The sequence below is a fragment of the Eubalaena glacialis genome, chromosome 5, assembly GCF_028564815.1.
Source record: "Eubalaena glacialis isolate mEubGla1 chromosome 5, mEubGla1.1.hap2.+ XY, whole genome shotgun sequence".
Classification (NCBI taxonomy): domain Eukaryota; kingdom Metazoa; phylum Chordata; class Mammalia; order Artiodactyla; family Balaenidae; genus Eubalaena; species Eubalaena glacialis.
The window spans coordinates 152,425,130-152,433,168 of NC_083720.1; the positions used below are offsets into that span (position 1 = coordinate 152,425,130).

The 8,039-nt window shown below is 36.7% G+C and overlaps 1 pseudogene; it reads left to right on the plus strand.

Annotated features, from left to right (window-relative positions):
- The first annotated feature begins 544 nt into the window (after positions 1-544).
- LOC133091865 (tigger transposable element-derived protein 1-like) lies at positions 545-2,225 on the plus strand (annotated as a pseudogene).
- The last annotated feature ends 5,814 nt before the right edge of the window (positions 2,226-8,039 follow it).

An 8,039-nucleotide genomic window follows, 5' to 3' on the forward strand; every position in this document is an offset into this window, starting at 1 on the left:
TCTTTTCCCCCACTTCCCCTTTGGTAACCATGAGTTTGTTTTCTGTGTTTGTGGGTCTATTTCTGTTTTGTAAATAAGTTCATTTGTAGCATTTATTTACATTCCATATATAAGTGATATCGTGTGATATTTGTCTTTCTCTGTCTGACTTACTTTGCCTTGTATGATAATCTCTAGGCCCATCCATGTTGCTGCAAATGGCATTATTTTATTCTTGTTTATGTCTGACCCAGTGTTATTTTTCAACAGCATTTGCTCATTTCGTGTCTCTGTGTCACATTTCGGTAATTCTTGCAATATTTAAACCTCTTTCTTTATTATTATATTTGTTATGATGATCTATGATCAGTGATCTTTTGATGTTACTATTATAATTTTTGGTAGCACCACCAACTGTACCCATATTAGACAGCAAAAAATTGATAAATGTTGTGTGTGTTCTGACTGCTCCACAGATCAGCAATTCCTCTTTCTTCCTCTCCTTAGGCCTTCCTATTCCCTGAGACACAAAAATATTGAAATTAGGCCAATTAATAAACCTACAATGGCCTCTAAGTGTTCAAGTGAAAGAAAGAGCCACATATGTCTCCCTTTGAATCAAAAGCTAGGGATGATTAAGCTCAGTGGGGAAGGCAGGTCAAAAGCCAAAACAGGCTGAAAGCTAGGCCTCTCGTGCCAAACAATTAGCCAGGTTGTGAGTGCAAAGGGAAAGTTTTTGAAGGAAATTAGAAATGCTACCCCAGTGAACACATGAATAATAAGAAAGTGAAACAGCCTTATTGTTGATATGGGGAAAGTTTTAGTAGTTTGGATAGAAGATCAAACCAGCCACAACATTTCCTTAAGGCAAAGCCTAATCCAGAACAAAGTCCTAACTCCCTTCAATTCTCTGAAGGCCAAGAGAGGTGAGGAAGCTGCAGAAGAAAAGTTTGAAGCTAGCAGAGGTTGGTTCATGAAACTCAGGGAAAGAAGCCATCTCTATAACATAAAAGTACAAAGTGAAGCCACAAGCGCTGATGTAGAAGCTGCAGCAAATTATCCAGAAGATCTAGCTCAGATAATTAATGAAGGAGACTACACTAAACAACAGATTTTCAAGCAGACAAAGCAGCCTTATAATGGAAGATGCTACCTAGGACTTTCATAGCTTTAGAGGAGAAGTCAATGGCTGGCTTCAAAGCTTCAAAAGACAGGCCCATTCTCTTGTTAGGGGCCAATGCAGCTAATGACTTAAGTTGAAGCCAATGCTCATTTAACGTTCTGAAAATCCTAAGGCCCTTGAGAATTACAGCCTGTGCTGTATAAGTGGAACAACAAAGCCTGGATGACTACACATCCGTTTACAACATGGTTTACTGCATATTTTAAGGCCACTGTTAAGACCTACTGCTTGGAAAAAAAAAAGATTCAAAATATTACTGCCCATTGACAATGCCATCTGTAGCCTATGGATCAAGGAATAATTTCAACTTCATAGTCTTATTATTTAAGAAATACAATTTGCAAGGCTATAGTTGCCATAGACAATGATTCCTCTGATAGGTCTGGGCAAAGTAAATTGAAAACCTTCTGGAAAGGATTCAGCATTCTAGACACCATTAAGAATATTTGTGATTAATGGGAAGAGGTCAAACTATCAACATGAACAGGAGTTTTGAAGAACTTGATTCCAGTCCACATGGAAGACTTTGGAGGTGCAAAGACTTCAGTCGAGGAAGTAACTGCAGATGTGGTGGAAATAGCAGGAAACATAGAATTAGAAGCGGAGCCTGAAGATGGGACTGAATTGCTGCCATCTCATGGTAAAACTTTAACAGATGAGGGATTGCTTCTTATGCATAAGCAAAGAAAGTGGTTTCATGAGATGGAAGCTACTCCTGGTGAAGATGCTCTGAAGATTATTGAAATAGCAAAAAAAGATTTAGAATATTACATAAACTCAGTTGATAGCAGGAGGGTTTGAGAGGATTGACTCCAATTTTGAAAAAAGTTCTACTCTGGGTAAAATGCTATCAAACAGCATTGCAAGCTACAGAGAAATTTTTCCTGAAAGGAAGAGTCAATTAGTGAGACAAACTTCACTGTTGTCTTATTTTAAGAAACTGCCACAGTCACTCCACCCTTCAGCGACCACCACCCTGGTCAGTCAGCAGCCATGGACATCAAGACAAGACCCTCCACCAGCAAAAAGATTAAGATTTGCTGAAGGCTTAGAGGATGGTTAGCAGAGTTTAACAATAAAGTAGCTTAAAATTAAGGTATGTCCTTTTTTTTTTTAGACATAACGCTATTGCACACTTAATAGCCTACAGTATAGTGTAAATATAACTTTTGTATGCATTGGGAAACCAAAAATTTGTGCGACTTGCTTTATTGAGATATTAACTTTACTGCGACAGTTTGGAACTGAACCCACAATATCTCCAAGGTATTCCTGTATATACTGATTGCTATTTCAATAGTCTGTAAGCAGTTCTAAGATTCTCTAGCCAATTTCATCAATAACATATCAATCTTATTTTAATTAATTTTAAGAAAAGTATGTGTCACCAGTAATCAAAATTGAACATTCTTCTAAAGCTGTTAAAGCTATCAAAACATTCCTGACAGGACTATAATTGGTAAGTTCACCAAATTAGATATTCTACAAATTGAACTTTAATTTGTTTTTTGTGAATTGATTTGTGAACTGTATATGAGGTAAATTTTCAATTTTGGATAATTGAATATTGACCAATTTACCTGCACTCGTTAAAGCTTCAAACATTAGACACAACCTAAGCATCCATCAACAGGGACACATTAACCACATTATGGTATATCCATAGAGCTCAAATGTCCAAAAGAGAATGGTGCAGGTTCAAACAAACTGACATGAACAAATCTTCAATAGATAAGGAACAAAACCAGTTACTGCCATTAATATAATTCAGTGATTCTAAAAGTGTGATCAGCACCACCTGGGAACTTGTTAGTCTCAACTCCAACCTAGTGAATCAGAAACCCTGGTGGGTAGTGAGTTAATGCAAACTGTGTTTTAACAAGCCCTCAGATGACTGTGAAGCATGCTAAAGTTAGAGAATTGCTGATTTAATTAAAAGAGAAACTGCATACGTGCACGCACAGACACACAGATGCATACTCATCCCTCTGGATGCAGACACTACCCTCTAAAAGTACACAGGAATTAGTAAGAGTTGCTCTTTCTAGGCAAGAGAACAGAGGCAGGAGGGGCCCAGAATAAAAGCAAAGCTTACTGTTGATATAACCTTGTGTACTATTAGAATTGGTTTTCTGTTAATGTCTTCAACAAGAGTAAAATTTTTTTTTTAGTCTTCAGGCGTAAAGCTAAAGAAATGTTCACAGCTATTATTCATGTCGGTATTTTTTTCATTCAATTTCCATGTTTAAATGAAGGAAAATAAGGATTAAGGCAAGTGAGAAAGAGAAAGCATTTTTAAATATTTTCTGCCCCTTTCTTACAGTAAACATATTAAGTTTAAGAAAAAGGTAGCAGGTTAGAATCAAGGTACCTATTTCACTGTTAGGAACTTGAGACAACTAAAGTAGCAAATAGTAAATTTAATTAATTGTCATGTTATTATCTTTCTAAAGATATAGCCATATGGCATTTGTAGAATGTCTACACAAGGTAGAAAATTGTTTGTAAAATATATCAGAGCAGGTGTCTACAGACCATAACTTTAAATGGAATACAAGGTATCATTCATCTCCTTCACACTGTAGTGAACTTGACAGTAACCTCAATCGAAGCTTCCAGACACAAGCTTACATTAAGTCTCTGAAGGCGAAAGTTTGCAGTTATTTTTTCCATTTATATGGTTTTCTGAATTTGTATGAGATATTTTTAAATGTTTGAACTATAGTCTATCAGCATATCTTTAGACTTCTTTCTATTCTTAAAGCAATCCAGACATTCAACTAGTATAAACATCATTACAAAAAAAAATATTAAGGGTATTTCCAAAGTTCAGCATTATTTTCTTTTTGAGACAGTAAGATAATTCTCATTTTTTCAGACCACAATTCAGGTAATTTTATATATAAAGAAAGAACTGAAAAAAAATACAAGTCCTTGTGATTATTGTAAGTCATAAGTTCTACTTATAAAAGTCCTGTGGTGGTTTCAAAAATATGTCCACAATTTTTAAAAATATTTCTCCCTTCAAGAGGTGGAACTTAATTCTTTTCCCCTTGAGTGGAACATGGAAGAAGTGATGTCATTTCATTTCTGATATTAGGTTATGAAAAGGCTGTAGCTTCCGTCTTAGCTACAAAAAATCTCTCTTAGGTCATTCACTCAGGGAATTCAGCTCTGATGTAGTGAGACCACTCAGGCAGATTTGGAGAGCCCCACATGGTGAGGAACTGAGATTCCCAGCCAACAGCCAGCAGAGAACTGAAGTCCGCCAACAGGCAAGTGAGAGGGCTTGGAAGTAGATCCCACTAGCTCATCCCCAGTCAAGGTTTCAAATGACAGCAGCCCTGGCAAATCACTCACTGTAACTTCAAGGCAGACCCTGAGCCAGAACTATCCAGCTATAGGTGACTCTGACTTTCAAATCCCTGACTCACAGAAACTATGAGGTAATAAATATTTGTTGCCTTAAGCTGCTAAATTTTGGAGTAATTTATTATGCGGAGGTAAACAATTAATGCATGCCCTAAATAGTACTATCAGTTAAATAGAGTAGACATGCATACAGAGTGAAGTAAGTCAGAAAGAGAAAAACAAATACCATATAATATCGCTTATATGTAGAATCTAGAATAATGGAACTTATGACCTTATTTGCAAAGCAGAAATAGAGACACAGATGTAGAGAACAAACTTATGGATACCAAGGGGGGAAGGGGGGGTGGGATGAACTGGGAGATTGGGATTGACATATATACACTACTATGTATAAAATAGAAAACTAATGAGAACCTACTGTATAGCACAGGGAACTCTACTCAGTGCTCTCTGGTGACCTAAATGGGAAGGAAATCTAAGAAAGAGGGAATATATGTATACATATACCTGATTCACTTTGCTGTACAGTAGAAACTAACACATTGTAAAGCAACTATACTCCAATAAAAAATCAATAAATAAAATATAGTAGACATGAAATTTGTATTTCCCCAACACCCCTTGCTTTGCACAATCACTCCCTCCCTGCTCTAAATAATCCTGCACAATCCATGACATTCCTGGTATGGCTGATTTTTACTCCCTCCCTGGCAAGGAGGCCCGGACCAGACCAGCAAAGCAGAGTACACCATACCTCGACCACAGTGATTGCTTCAGAGCTGCATATGGAAGTTGAACTGGGGCAATGAGCATCCCCTCAAATAATGTTACCAAGGTTATTAGGAAAAAAGTTCACCCTTCTTCTGAGACCAGCAGTCTAAGTTTCACATAAGATTAAAACTGCCAGGTCATCTTTTCACTCCATGGAAAGAGATTTTCTGAAAAGTAAGCCAAGCAGATACAAGAAAGCAAGCAAATGTAAGGAAGGAAGAAAGAGAGTGTGTTTTCATCACACTTTTAAACCTCTGTATCCTATAATCTACTTTTTACCTCCCACTTAGGTGAGCTTTTTCATAGTCTAGATATTTCAGGAAGTCGAGTTGGGTTTCTGTTTCTAAATGAGTCTGAATGAGTCAAATGAATGAGTCCTAATAAATTTGACAAATTTTATGAACTCAAAATATACCTAAGACTTTCGCTTCTGGCCAAGATGAATTAACACAAACCAGTTTTACTCTGTCACCATAAAGAACTTAAAGTAAACAAAGTGTATGAAACAGCTTTCAGCATTGGACAGAAGTCATCTCGGGAGAGTGATTCTTGAGAAAAAGGAAACAAATGAAGTGAGGCCTAAAATTTTTCCAGCCTACTGTCTGCAGATTTCCTAGGCCTCAGTGCAGAATGGTGGAAACCAAACAGACCCTGGAAGTCTTCCTGAATTGAAGAGACAGCTGAGAATTCGCGGAATCCAAAGAAGCTAGAGTGTAGGTCAGCATAACAAAGAGGAGAGTGCTACAGAGAGAGAGAGAGAGAGAGAGAGAGAGAATTCTGAAAATATGCAAGGAGTTTCTCTTGAGTCTTCGGCTGAGTACTTTTCAGCACTTGCACGTGAGGTAACTACCCGAGGTTGGGGAGCACTTCCAGAGATCACTGCAGGCTGGGAACAATTCATCCTCCCAACAGCTAGAGTGTAGAAATCTCTTAATGCATGAGGCAACAGTTTACGTATTATCTCAGTAGTGGATTATCTCAGTACTGGAGCCAAATTAGCTCTGAGCTAAATGCTACTCTGCTGTTTTCAAAGAACTTAAATAAATCATAGAACAAACTTCAAAAAATATGTGAAAGAATACAAAAATTCCAGAACCAGACAACATAAATTTCACTAAATCACCCTGATAATTTTATTTAACATTGTATTTGCAGTTCTTGGCAGTGCATTAAAGAAGGAAATAAAAAGCATACAGATTGGAGAAAAAAAGAAAATTTGCAGATGACATGATCATCTATGTAAAAAATCTTAAGGAATTTCCAAAAATCTACTAGAGTTAATAACAGAGTTTAGCAAGGTTTACAAAATCAAAATACAAAAATCAATTATAGTTTTACAAACTAGTAATAAGCAATCAGAAATTTAAAATTTTAGACTATACCATTTACAATAGCATGAAATATTTTGAAATATATAAGTATAAATTTTGACAAAATATGTGTAATGCCTATACACTGAAAACTATAAAATATTGATGAGAGAAAATTTAAAGATGTGAAAAGAAGAGGCATAAATTCTTCAGGGGTCACATCAATTACTGTTAAGATTTCATTCTTCCTGAATTGATGTATAGATTTAATGCAATCTCAAATAAAATTCCAGCAGGTTTTTAACAGGAACAGACCATCTGACTCTAATAGTTATATGTAAGTGTATAAGACTTTAAAAAGCCAAAATGATTTTTGGAAGTAAAGAACAGAACATCCCTGGTGGTGCAGTGGTTAAGAATCTGCCTACCATTGCAGGGGACACGGGTTCAATCCCTGGTCCGGGATGCTGCGGAGAAACTAAGCCCATGTGCCACAACTACTGAGCCTGCACTCTAGAGCCTGAGAGCCACAACTACTGAACCAGTGCACCACAACAACTGAAGCCCGAGCGCCCTAGAGCCCATGCACCACAACTGCTGAGCCCACGCACCACAACTACTGAAGTCTGTTCACTCTAGGGCCCACGTGCCACAACTACTGAAGCCCATGCACCTAGAACCCATGCTCCACAACAAGAGAAGCCACCGCAATGAGAAGCCCACGCACCACAATGAAGAGTAGCCCCTGCTGACCACAACTAGAGAAAGCTCATGCACGGCAACAAAGACCCAATGCAGCCAAAAATTAAAAAAAAAAAAAAAAAAAGAAATAGAGAGCCAGTGAAGGTTTAAAAAATAAAGTAAAGAACAAAGTTGGAGGACTTATACCATCTAATTTTAAAATACATTACAAAACTCCATTAATCAAGAAAGTGTGATGTTGACATAAAAATATACATGTAATTCAAAGCAACCAAATAGAGAGTCCAGAAATAGATACATGCACATATGGTCAATTGATTTCAACAGAGATACCAAGGCAATTCAATGGCGAAATGTTAATCCTTTCAACAAATTGGGCTGGAACAATAGGATAACCTTATTTAAAAAAACAAAAGCTTCAATCATTCCCTGACATCATATTAAAAAACGAATCATAGACTGAAATACAGAAGCTTAAACTATCACATTGCTAGAAGAAAGCATAGTAGAAAAATCTTGGTAACCTTAGGTTTCGCAATGGTGCTTTAAATAGTATACAAAAAGGCATTAAAGAAAATCAATAAATTAGATGTAAAATTTTAAACTTTTACTCTTTATGTGACATTGTGAAGAAAATAAAAGGGCAAGTCACAAATTTGGAGACAATATTTTCAAAACAGATATCTACTAAAGGACTTGTATGTAGAACATGTAAGTTC